This window comes from Gorilla gorilla, chromosome 14 (assembly GCF_029281585.2).
Source record: "Gorilla gorilla gorilla isolate KB3781 chromosome 14, NHGRI_mGorGor1-v2.1_pri, whole genome shotgun sequence".
Taxonomy (NCBI): Eukaryota; Metazoa; Chordata; class Mammalia; order Primates; family Hominidae; genus Gorilla; species Gorilla gorilla.
The window spans coordinates 97,201,548-97,212,264 of NC_073238.2; the positions used below are offsets into that span (position 1 = coordinate 97,201,548).

Below are 10,717 nucleotides of genomic sequence, written 5' to 3' on the forward strand. Positions count from 1 at the left end.
ACGTGCCAGCTGTTTGCACTCAGCCAAGCCTTAAAGTACTTACAGAATCAAAAGACTATCTCAATCCTGACTCAAAGGTTCCCTACACCCTCTCAGAAACGAATTTGCATAAGAACTGTTGTTTATGGGAATGCATCTTATGGGGCAGCTGGGTTGTTATGAAATACTCAGGAACCCAGCCCAGCTCTAGGGCTCACTCCTGAGGGCAAAGGCAATGTTGGGTATGCTGGTAAAGGACCACTAGAATCCAGCAGCCCGGACCCCTTTCTTTGTGGTCAAGAGAGGCAGGAAAACAGCTGCAGGACTGCTACATCAGTGATCGTAACTAATCCGATAAGCAGAGGTCCATGGGTGGTTACGCACCCTGGAAAAGAATAAGCATTAGGCCCTTAGAGGACGCTCTAGGACTACTGCTCATCAGAAAATGACTAGGGGTGCTGGCATACCTATGTTCTTTCTTCAGATGGGAAATGTTCCCCCAACCCCAAGGCAAAAACACCCCTAAGATGTATTCTGGAGAATTAGGACCAATTTGACCCTCAGACGCTTAGAAATAAATGACTTATATTTTTCTACATTACCACCTGACCACGATATCCTCTTCAAGGGGGAGAAATCTTGCTTCCTGAGGGAAGTATAAATTATAACACCATCTTACAGCTAGACCTCTTCTGTAGAAAGGAGGGCAAATGGAGTGAAGTGCCATATGTGCAAACTTTCTTTTCATTAAGAGATAACTCACAATTATGTAAAAAGTGTGATTTATGTCCTACAGGAAGCCCTCAGACTACCTCCCTACCCCAGCATCCCCCAGACTCTTCCCCAACTAATAAGGACCCCCATTCAACCCAAACGATCCAAAAGGAGATAGATAAAGGGGTAAATAATGAACCAAAGAGTGCCAATATTCCCCGATTATGCCCCCTCCAAGCAGTGGAAGGAGCAGAATTCAGCCCAGCCAGCGTGCATGTACCTTTTTCTCTCTCAGACTTAAAGCAAATTAAAATAGACCTAGTTAAATTCTCAGATAATCCTGATGGCTATATTGATGTTTTACAAGGGTTAGAGCAATCCTTTGATCTGACATGGAGAGATATAATGTTACTGCTAAATCAGACACTAACCCCAAATGAGAGAAGTGCCGCTATAACTGCAGCCTGAGAGTTTGGCGATCTCTGATATCTCAGTCAGGTCAATGATAGGATGACCACAGAGGAAAGAGAACAATTCCCCACAGGCCAGTAGGCAGTTCCCAGTGTAGACCCTCACCGGGACACAGAATCAGAACATTGAGATTGGTGCCGCAGACATTTGCTAACTTGCGTGCTAGAAGGACTAAGGAAAACTAGGAAGAAGCCTGTGAATTATTCAATGATGTCCACTATAACACAGGAAAGGGAAGAAAATCCTACTGCCTTTCTGGAGAGACTAAGGGAGGCATTGAAAAAGCGTATCTCCCTGTCACCTGACTCTATTGAAGGCCAACTAATCTTAAAGGATAAATTTATCACTCAGTCAGCTGCAGACATTAGAAAAAAATTTTAAAAGTCCACCTTAGGCCTGGAGCAAAACTTAGAAACCCTATTGAACTTGGCAACCTCGGTTTTTTAAAATAGAGATCAGGAGGAGCAGGAGGAACAGGACAAATGGGATTAAAAAAAAAGGCCACCGCTTTAGTCACGGCCCTCAGGCAAGCGGACTTTGGAGGCTCTGGAAAAAGGAAAAGCTGGGCAAATCGAATGCCTAATAGGGCTTGCTTCCAGTGTGGTCTACAAGGACACTTTAAAAAAGATTGTCCAAGTAGAAGTAAGCCGCCCCCTTGTCCATGCCCCTTATGTCAAGGGAATCACTGGAAGGCCCACTGCCCCAGGGGATGAAGGTCCTCTGTGTCAGAAGCCACTAACCAGATGATCCAGCAGCAGGGCTGAGGGTGCTGGGGGCAAGCGCCAGCCCATGCCATCACCCTCACAGAGCCCCGGGTATGCTTGACCATTGAGGGCTAGGAGGTTAACTGTCTCCTGGACACTGGCGCGGCCTTCTCAGTCTTACTCTCCTGTCCGGGACAACTGTCCTCCAGATCTGTCACTATCCGAGGGGTCCTAGGACAGCCAGTCACTAGATACTTCTCCCAGGCACTAAGCTGTGACTGGGGAGCTTTACTCTTTTCACATACTTTTCTAATTATGCCTGAAAGCCACACTCCCTTGTTAGGGAGAGACATTCTAGCAAAAGCAGGGGCCATTATACACCTGAACATAGGAAAAGGAAGCAGTTAGAGTGGTCATAGGCCAACCTCCCCAACAGCACTTGGGTTTTCCTGTTGAGGGGGGTAATGAGAGACACGATGAGCTGGATTTCCTAGGCTGACTAAGAATCCCAAAGGAACTGCAAGAATTACCTGTTGAATATCTGCAGGAGCCATGAAAGCAAAACTGGGATTGGATTTTGTGATTCTTTCATGCAAAAGTCTGGAAACTAATCCTGAATAAGCAAGAATTCTTTGACTTGGGGATGTTGTCTTGAGACATAGGATTTAACGCCTAGAGGAAAATCCAGGAGATGGGAAAAACATGCTGCTTGGAAGGCTCTTATGATTCTGGTGGAAGCCAGAGCCTATTTTGAGTGGAACATAAATGTCCAAATTGCTCTGGATGATGGTAGAGAAAGGGAATCACATAGCTTACTATCTAGAAAGAGTTAATCTGATAGAGCATTGAAAGGGTTTTTGGAAGGCAAAACAGAAGTGCCATCTCAAAATAAATATTTTGTAAGAAAGTGGCTGATATTAACTCCGGAAGGCAGAATATGCACTAAATTAGAGGCATCTGTAAGTGTGAGAGACCCATTTTCTCTACATCTTTGCCAAAACCTGGTGTTGTCAGATTTTTTTGTTTTTTTTTTTGTTTTGTTTTCCTCTTTTTGGCCATGCTGACATCTCATGGTTTTAATTTGAACTTCCGTGATGACTAATGTGGACCATCTTTTCATATGCTTATTTGCCATATATATTCTAATTGTTAAAATGTTTACCTGTGTCTTTCATCTATTTTTAATTTGGTTGGTGGTTCTTTACTGTTGAGTTTTTAGAGTTATTTATATATTCAAGGTACTAATCCTTTATCAGAAATGTTGTTACCATAAATGTTGTCAAAATCTGTGACATGTCCTTTTGTCCTCTTAATAGATTCTTTTGTAAGAAAAATATTTTAATTTTTATAATGTCAAATTTATCAAGTTTTTCTTTACTGCTTGTACTTTTGATTTCATGTCTAAGAATTTTGTCTGTACTTAGATTCTATGATTTCCTCCTTTGTTATGACAGTTTTTAGTTTTACATTTTGCATTTGAGTCCATCATCTTTTGAGCTAATTCTTTTGTACAAGGTGAAGATAGGTCAAGGTTTATTTTTGCCTTTGAATATCAAATTGCTCAAACACCATTTTTGAAAGTCTATCTTCTTCCTATTAACTTGCTTGTGTACCTTTGTGAAAAATCAATTGAGTATACCCTAGGGGCCTATTTCTATGTTCTCTATTCTGCTGCATTAAATTACGTGTCTATCCCCTTGTTAATACCAGAGAATTTTGCTCATTTTAGATATATAATTTGTGAAATTCAGCAGACCAATAACTCATTTATTGCTTTCTCAAAATTATTTAAATGTTACTCTTCCTTTACCTTTTCATATACATTTTAGAATAGTGCTTTTTATATCTACCAAAATCTTGTTGGAAATTTGATAGAAAATATATTGAAATGTATCAATTAAAGGACAATTAACATACTTACTATCTTGAATTTTCCAATATATGAACACCATATCTTCCCTAATTAAATTAGAACTTATTTGATTTCTTTCATCAGTGTCTTCAATATAGATGTCCTGTATATGTTTTATCACAGTCACACTAAAAATTTTCATTTTTGAGCAATTGTAAAAACTATCTGGGCCTGAAGCTTTCTTTTTTTATTCTTTGGATGTTTACATTTTTAAATTTAGTATCTTTGAATGATTATTGTGCTAACTAAGAAATGTATTTGGCCAGGCATGGTGGCTCACGCCTGTAACCCCAGCACTTTGAGAGGACAAGGCAGGTGGATTACTTGAGTCCAGGAGTTCGAGACCAGCTTGGCTAATATGGCAAAACCTTGTCGCTACGAAAAATACAAAAATTAGCTGGGTGTGGTGGCATACCCATGTAGTCACAGCTACTTGGGAGGATGAGATGAGAGAATCTCTTGAATCTGGGAGGCTGAGATTGCAGTGAGCCAAGATCGTGCCACTGCACTCCAGCCTGGGCGACAGTGTGAGATTCTGTCTCCAAAAAAAAAAAAAATGTATTTCATAATGTGGAAGTTATGGTAGTATGAAATTTTAAAGAATCAGTCCATTTTATCTCAGTCATCCAATTCATATGTTTAAAGTTGTATTATCATATTCCATTCTTCTTTTTTATTTTTTACATTTTATTTCAATTTTAATTGGCATACAATAGTTATATATATATATAGATAGTGTACATGTGATATTTTGATACCTTTCTACAATGTATAATAACCAAATGATAGTAACTTCAAATATTTATCTTTTCTTTGTGTGGGGAACATTATAATTCTTCTCTTTAGCTATTTTAAAATAGTTTATTTTTTGAATAGTCTATGCTTGTTATAACAATAAATTATTGTGAACTATAATTTCCCTACTGTATGATTGAATATTAGAATGTATTCCTTCTAATTGTATTTTTGTACCCCTCAAATAACTTCTCTTTTTTTTTTACCCCTCAAATAACTTTTTACCCCTCAAATAACTTCTCATACACGCTGGCCCCTTCTCTTCCTTGCCTCTGGTAGTCATGATTCTATTCTCTGTCTCCATGTGACAGAGAATAGAATGGCTCCACTTTAGTTCCCACATACTAGTAAAAACATGCAAAATTTGTCTTTCTGTGACCGCCTTATTTCACTTAATAATCTCTTGTTTCATTTGTATTTCTGCAAATGACAGTATTTCGTTCTTTCTTATGGCTAAATCATATTCCATTGTGTATTTATACACATTTTCTTTATCATTCATTCGTTGATGGACACACATTGATATCCTATACTGGCTATTGTGAATAATGCTCAGTAAACATAGGAGTGCAGATATCTATTTGATACATTAATTTCCTTTTTAGTTGATATATACCCAGCAGTGTGATTGCTGCTTCATTTAGTAGCTCATTTTTTTTTTTCTGGATCCTCCATAGTGGTTGCACTCATTTGCATTCCCACCAACAGTGTACAAGTGTTTCCCTTTCTCCCTATCCTTGACAATATTTGTTATTTTCATCTTTTTGATCATAGCCATTCTAGCTGAAGTGAGATGATATCTAATGTGGTTTTGATTTGCACTTCACTGATGATTAGAGATGTTGAGCATTTTTTTTATATCTGTTGGTCATTTGAATGTCTTCTTTTGAGAAATGCCTATTCATCTATTTTGCACATTTTTATTGAATTATTATTATATTATTGTTATTATTCTTTGCTATTGAGATGTTTGAGTTTCGTATATATACTTGTTTTTCTCCTATTGGATGAATAATTTGCAAATATTTCCTCTCATTCTGTAGGTTTTCTCTCCATTTTGTTAGTTGTTTCTTTTGAATGAAGCTGGTAAACTGAAATGCCAACCAGCAACAGATGAAAAAATGGCCAAACAAATGTCAGCCTTCTCTAGCCAGAGAATCTAGAGAGAGTAGAATAGGAAGATGGGGAAGAAAAAGTTTAGAAAATAACCCTTCTACTTCAACCAAATAACAAAAACAAACAAACTAATAAAACCCTGTGGGTTTACCCTTGCCCAAATTAACAATAGCTGAGGGTGGAATTTAGACTTTGACCAGCACTATACGGTAACAATGTTAAGAGGCACAGAAGTAGTTTCCTCTGACATTGGGGTGAATTAGAAGAAGATTGAGTAGGAATCTCAGACTTTTATCCCCATTGGACACTAAGTATATATTTGAACACCCAATAAACTGTTCTCTTTAACTGTTTGACCTGCTTTTCAATTGTTTTTCATAAAAAATTATCTAACTACTACTTCAACTATTTTGCTAATTATTTTAATGTCTATCAAATTAGCTGACCACAAAATTCAGAAAAGAGATGAATATAAAATATATAACTTCTATATTATAAGTAAATCTAATGATAGCTATATATCTGAGAAAAGTTTTATAATAATTCAAAACTACACTTCAATCCCTCTTTTCCCAAAATATTATGACAAATATATTTTTAGTTTCACGGAAAGCTTTCTTATTGCCCATTAAAATTTATTAAACATATTGCTTTGTATTAATTGTTCATTGATAATGAGTACTACTTGCATTCTTAGACTGAAGCCCTCTAAGATAATTTTTAAGCCTAGCTAAAATATACATGTTAATATTTATTTTTAACACTTTATTTTTCTCTTGGTATGCATTTGCACAAACGAATATGCTATTTTTGTTAAATACTTGGAGAATTGAAAAGTTCTGTTGAATGCTGTTGAATATTTGAAAACTTGTTCCAGAAAAGGGGTTTTAGAGTTATTTCTGAGGAATAGTTTTAAATGTTTAAAGAACATTTTTAATCATAATAATGTGAAAAGTGGGGTGGAAGGGGAGATGTCCAAAAAAGATGAAGAACAAGCAGAAGCAAAGCAAAGCAAAGAAAAACAAAGAAGTTGTCTTGAATTGCGTCAAGTAAAGCGCCCAAGGCAACAAACATTTTGTAAAATATAAAGTCATACTGGCATCTTACAATTATTAAAATGTGATAAAGCTAGAATACCTAAATATTTAGAAAAACAATTCTTAAATATCTTCTTCATTAGATACAGAAAATTATATTTTAATTCTGTCAATAATCAAACAAACTAAACTTCCCTATGACTTGTACAATCAAAAATATATGTTTGTTGTTCTTATCAATCGCTCAAAATGAGAATAAGGGAGCAAAATGTTAAAACTGCTTAAACTCACAAGAATAAAGAGAACAAGAGGGAACATGACAGCGAAAAAGATTCGTTATAAAATTGTAGATGATGGATACTTTTAGAACAAGTAAAAGATGACTAACAAAACAAACTTCTTAATTATTCTAAGTGTCTGTTGGGAGTGGAGCCAACATAAAGCAAATAAACTCATGCCACAGAATATTAGAAAGTATCAGAAATTTGAGGCAAGAAAAGAGTTGCAGAGAGAGGGCAAATATTAAAGGATATTTGATTGTGGCAATTTTGATGCAGAGAAGTTAATATTTCATTTTAGGATGTCAATAGATATCGAAATAAAAAATAATGTAAACTTAGGCTATATAACTGAAAGTAAATACAAGAACAAAGAGATGAAATTTGAATTTGGGGAAATAAATTCCATCTTATCAAATATTTGTAAAGCTATTCTACTTTAACAAATACGTATAGACATTTCCTTAGTTTAAAGCAATCAAATAAAAAAACCCACAAGTACAATCAGAATATAGTACCATAAACTACTAATAAATGGCCCCCAAATTTTTGAAATGTAAGTAGAAGGTACATAGAAATTTAGTCTCTAAAACAATAAATTATATACAGAAAACTGTAGGCATTTGATTACATCAACATAAATACGGACTATTATACATTCTAAAAATTACATTATTAAATACTAGCATTAGTTTAGGATTCTTCATATTTATTCAGTGGTCATTTATAAATAAATGAGCAAAACAAATGTGCATTCCATGAGGAATGCATGATTCAAAATAGACAAACTTATGAAAATAATAAATAATAAGATGTTGAACTTTACTAATAAAGTAAAATATGTTATTCTAATTTTACTGATAAATTTTATGTTTTAAAAAGATTTACTGTATTTTGGCTAAGTTTTAGGAATTAGACAAAGGCAGTAACTGTTTATACCTCTAGATGAAAAATGGGCAATAGACATCAATATGGAAATCTTCAATACCAAAATTACACTTTAAATAACTTAATTAGGAAGAAGTGTGTGAATTACGGTGTTTTAATATTATTCATAATACTTAATCTAATGACTTAACTATATATGAATATAGTTTTGGTTAATTATACTATGATATTTAAGGAATAATGAAGACTAAGTTAAGCCACTAATGACAAAATTCCACATGGCAACAAAATAACTAGAAACAATAATTAAACAACATCAAATTTATATCTCATGTAGATCTCTAGATCTGCATGATCTTCATTGAGATGATACTATATGGTATCAAAGATCCATACTCCATTTATCCTATCGAATCTCTGTGCAAAATCTTCCCTTCTCAATGTTGTCTCCTAGTCCAAGACAAATTTCCCAACTCCAGATAAAATATCTGCACTTAGCCATCAAGAATAAGAAAGAAAAGATGAAAGTATTCTCCCTTTGCTCTACTTCTTTTTATCTATTTTTTTTTTATTTTGGAACAATCTTACATCTATAGAAAATTCTAAAGGTAGTATAGAGTTTCCATACAACCCACGCTCAGTTTCCTAGATTATTGAAAACTTATACTATAGCTTATTATATTGATTTGTTACAGTTAATGAATCAATATTGACCCATTCTTATTAACTATAAAACATGATGTATTCAGATTTATTTGACTTTACCTTAATTTCTTTTTATCTGTTCCAGAATTCCATCTAGGATGCCATATTACATTTTAAAATATGTCACCTTAGACTTATCTTGGTCATAAAAATTACTAAGGCTTTCCTTGTTTTTGATCATGTTGACGAGTTTGAGAAATACTGGTCAGATATTTAGCAGAATGTCCCTCAATTGTGATTTGTCTCATTTTTTTTCTTATGATTAGACTAGACTTATGGGTTAAAGAGGAAGTAATAGAGATAAAATATGATTTTGAATATATTATATCAAGGGTACACACAATTGGCAGGACTTATTAGTGTCGATGTTAAGCTTAATCACCTGGCTGAGTAGAATTTTTCAGGTTTCTCAGGTTTTTCAGGTTTCTCCACTACATTATTATTACTGTGCTCAATACCTGGGTGAAGAGTTCATTCACACCCCAAACCTCAACATCACACAAATGTACCTAGATAACAAAGCTACATATATACACTTTGAATCTAAAAAAAAGTTGCATAAATACATAAATTTTTAAAAAGAAAGATTAAACATATGAATGCGAACACAAAATAAGAACATGAAGAAAAGAGAGCAATTACTGGAAACACATTTTCATACACTGATCTAATTAAAATATCAGCCAGGAATTTTATTGTATTGTTGCCTTTATCCTGGTCTCTGCTGTTTCTTATCAGGGAAAGCTCTAGATCTCCCCCAAGGATGGCAAAAAACATATTTAAGTATATTTAGTTATTTTAATGCTAAAGATAACTTATTTCACCAAATAATGTTTTCTACTAGTCTAAGAGTCGGTAAAAAAAATGATCTTAAGAAAAATGCAATTATTGTGTAGGAGCAGAATAAATTTTCTGCCTGAATCAAAACACAATATGAACTAAAATAATTTAGTTACTCAGGTTCTTTGCTTGCCATGTAATACTGCATTTTTACCTTACAGTAAAATTTCTGGAGTTGTTCATTAACTTTTTGTTGCTGCTATTGTTATTTGAAAAAGTAGCTTTTGAAAATATAAATATTCAGTGATATCCTACAAGGCACTTAATGTTCATAAAATCTTGTTAATATATTAATAGCCTTATTGCATATGGCCATAAAATTTCATCACTCTACATTGCCATGCCTAATCACAATTTAGGAGTCTTTTAAATGTAATCCAAAAGCAATGGGTTTCACACACTTGGCATATTCATATGACTCTGGACAAATCAAGCTTGAAATATATTAGTGTAAATTACATTCCCCACAGTGGTGTCTTATTTGTTCTGTCTCCATTATTTCTCAAGTCTCCACAGTGCATAAAATACTATTATGATATATTGAGCAATGAAAGTCAAGATCAGTCAACATTTATGCAACACTCAAATGAAAACTGAAAGAGAAAAATAAATGAATCTCACCAATAATCAAATAGGATTTTATATATGCTTTACAATTTTTGATAAACATGGTTGTTAGTGTATAAAATTTCTGTATGCAAATTAGCAAAAGTTATACCTTCTTGTTTTTGAAATAGAAAAAAAAAACAGAATCTTCGAGAAGATTAGATATAAGGAACTTAATTGACAAGTGAGCTTATGTTAAAGAGCCTTCTCAGTGGTCTGGTAGCTAAACTTCTCAAAATAATCTGATATTATGGAGTTTGTAAAACTGTGAATTATTAAATGTGACAAAACTGTATTATAGATTTATCTCTCCAATGTTTTATGTTTATCATCCAATATTGAATCACTAAGCACAAAAATTGCAAGTGAACACTCAACTTTTAAAATATTCATTGTAACTTAGAATTGTTATGAAATGTCTACTACTTAACACACTTCAACTGAATTAATAATCATTTTCAACTTGTGCTATAAAAAGCTTAATTTCTCGTCAAGATATAGAATACATTTCAATGAAAGAAGAAAAATTAGTTGAATTTAAAATTTTTAGTTATTTTCTCATGCCAGAATACAAGCTGTGTGCTTTATTATCTCTTTAAAACCTATTGTTAGTATGTAATGTTTCAAATTATGTATGAAATCAATGAAATAATAAATCAGAGACATTTTTAT

General features: G+C 33.8%; 1 pseudogene; it reads left to right on the top strand.

Annotated features, from left to right (window-relative positions):
• The first annotated feature begins 463 nt into the window (after positions 1-463).
• LOC129526275 (uncharacterized) lies at positions 464-1,545 on the top strand (annotated as a pseudogene).
• Positions 1,546-10,717: the final 9,172 nt, after the last annotated feature.